We start from the raw sequence: 2,500 nt of genomic DNA on the forward strand, positions 1-2,500 counted from the left end.
CACCACACCTCCCGCGCCCCACCGCGGGACGGGGATTCGGCGCTGGGCTCTTCCCTCTTCACTCGCCGTTACTGAGGGAATCCTCGTTAGTTTCTTTTCCTCCGCTGACTAATATGCTTAAATTCAGCGGGTCGCCACGTCTGACCTGAGGTCGCGATATAGAGGGGGGAGGGCCCCGCCCCGACGGGTTTCCACCCCGAGCGGAGCCCCGAGACGCGCTCCCTCCCGAGCTCACCGGCTCACGCGGAGGACGAGACGCCCGGACGCGAGGAAGGACGCGCGGCCGGAGGGCCGCGGCCCCAAAGGCCGGAGACGGACCCGCGGGATCGAGCGCCGGGCTCGCTCGCTGCTTACGCGGACGGACCGACGACCGAAGGGGCCGGGAGGCCGCGCGCGGGGCCGGGGATGGCGACGACCGCTCCTCCCTCCGGGCCGGGGGCCGGACCGACGAACGAACGAACGGACGCGGACGAGCGAACGAACGAATGAACCAACAGGACTGGACCCGCGGCGCGACCGACCGGAAGAGCCCTGCCGACCCGCGGGGACGAGGCTCGGCCAGAGCGGGCGCTCTGGGAGCGCGGGGAGCTCTCCCAGCGAGCCCCCCGACCTGGGTCTCCACTTAGGGGGACGAAGGCCTGCGGCGCGACCCTGTCGTCATCGTCGGAGGCGCGCGGGCCTGCAAGGCGCCCCAGCCGCGCCCGCGCGGATGCCGCGCAACGGCGGCCGCCGGCGATTGACCGTCAAGCGACGCTCAGGCAGGCGTAGCCCCAAGAGGAACCTTGGGCCGCAAGTGCGTTCGAAGTGTCGATGATCAATGTGTCCTGCAATTCACATTAATTCTCGCAGCTAGCTGCGTTCTTCATCGACGCACGAGCCGAGTGATCCACCGCTAAGAGTTGTCTGACTTTCGGCACCGCCCCGCGCGCGCGGGGAGGCCCTCGACTTTTCAGCTCGCCTTCCACCCAGGGAAGGCGGGTTTCCGCACCGCACCACAGCGCGGAGCGCCCCGACGCCGGGAACACCGCGGAGCGGGGACGGGGTGGACGAGCGTCGCCTCCGCGAGACCGCTAACGAGCACACCATCGAAGGAGAGGAGAGAAAAACATAGCGCGACCGAACGAGAAGGGCGGGGAGCCCTCGCTCCAGACCTGGGGAAACGACCCTGTCTCGCTTCGGGGACGGACCAGGCGCCCGGCTCGGCTTCGGCCCGACAGGAGGAGCCGCGGGACGCCCGCCCAGCAGCGCGCCCGGGCCCGCCTCAACAAAGGACCCCTCCACAGCTGCCCCACGGGAGCCAACCAGGCAAGAGCGCCCAAGCGCGCCCCCCCGACGCCTCTCGCCTTCTGCTCCCGATCCTCGACCTCCAGCCGCCTCCTCCTCTCGCTCGTCCTGGCGGCGCGTTCGCAGCGGACTCGCGACAGGCGGCAGGGCGGGACGGGGACGGATCTGGGAGCGGCGCCCGCTCCCCGCGCCTCAGCACGGAGACGGGCTTGCGGGACCGCCCCACGCCGGACCTCCCGCTCACATGACCGGCGCGGCCGGCGAGGCCGAGGGCAAAGGCGGTGGGAGAGCGGCGAAGGCGGGGACGGACGAGACGGACGTGGCTCGCGACGCCGAGGGGAAACGGCGGCGCGGACCAGGGGGAAGGGGGACGGGCGCCGAGGTGCGCCGGACGCGCGCCGGACGCACCCACCGCACGCGCGCACGGCGGGGAGGCGACCGCGGGACGCACCGCCGCTCGCTCGCTCTCTCGCTCGCGCGGGGAGCGGCGGGCGCCGGGGCCCGAGACACGCGTCTCTGCCCGCTCCAAACGCGGGGTGAGCCCGGCCGGAGCGAGCGCGCACGCGCCCGCGCCGTACCGGGCTCCTCCGCTCGAGACCGACGTCGCGGAGAGGGGGGACGGGACAAACCCCTCTCCGGCCCACACTCGGCCCAGCGTGGGGGAGGGGGGGGGGTCGGACCAGCCGGGAGCGCGGCGGCGGACCGCGCCTCCGGTGGGCTCGCCGTGGAGAGGGGCGGAGGGGGCGCGCGGCCGCGCCCCGCCCTGAGCTCCCTCTTCCCCGCTGTCCCGCCGGAGCGCGGATCACCGCTGGCCCCCCCTCTTTCCCTTGCCGGACGAGCTGCGGGCCACACGAGTCTTTAAACCTCCGCCCAGCTCCGTGGAGGCGCGTGCGCTAGGTACCTGGCTCTGGGCTGAGGGAAACGACCTCAAAAGGCCCCGCGGGGGTTCCTCCACCCGCCCGGCCGAAGGCCGGCACGGCACGGCACGGGGCGGCGCGCCGAGGGGAAACCCGGCACCCGCCAGCCGGCCCCGGCGCCCCTCAGGGGGAGCGTCCGCCCGCGGGGGCGCGCCCGTCGTCCGCCGCCGCCACCTCGCCCTCCTCCCGGGGCCCGGGGTTTCCCTCCGTAACCCGGCGCCCGGCGGCAGCTGCGCCTGGGAGGAAACGCGCAGCTCGGACCGCCCCGCCCGCGCGGGATAGAAGCCGCCCGCCGGAGC

General features: G+C 74.2%; 2 non-coding genes across 2 annotated transcripts in view; both read right to left on the minus strand.

Annotated features, from left to right (window-relative positions):
- The window catches only part of LOC146756023 (28S ribosomal RNA), a 4,075-nt gene extending 3,921 nt beyond the window's left edge, over nt 1–154 (minus strand). Inside the window, exon 1 of the ribosomal RNA XR_014937720.1 lies at nt 1–154. This exon is cut by the window's left edge and continues 3,921 nt beyond it. This is a non-coding gene — a ribosomal RNA (28S ribosomal RNA).
- Nucleotides 155–748: 594 nt separating this feature from the next.
- Nucleotides 749–901, minus strand: LOC146756024 (5.8S ribosomal RNA). The gene has a single exon (XR_014937769.1). It is a non-coding gene; the product is annotated as a 5.8S ribosomal RNA (ribosomal RNA).
- Between the last annotated feature and the right edge of the window lie 1,599 nt (nt 902–2,500).

Source organism: Coturnix japonica, chromosome 28 (assembly GCF_054131305.1).
Source record: "Coturnix japonica strain WE chromosome 28, WE-NBRP24, whole genome shotgun sequence".
Classification (NCBI taxonomy): Eukaryota; Metazoa; Chordata; class Aves; order Galliformes; family Phasianidae; genus Coturnix; species Coturnix japonica.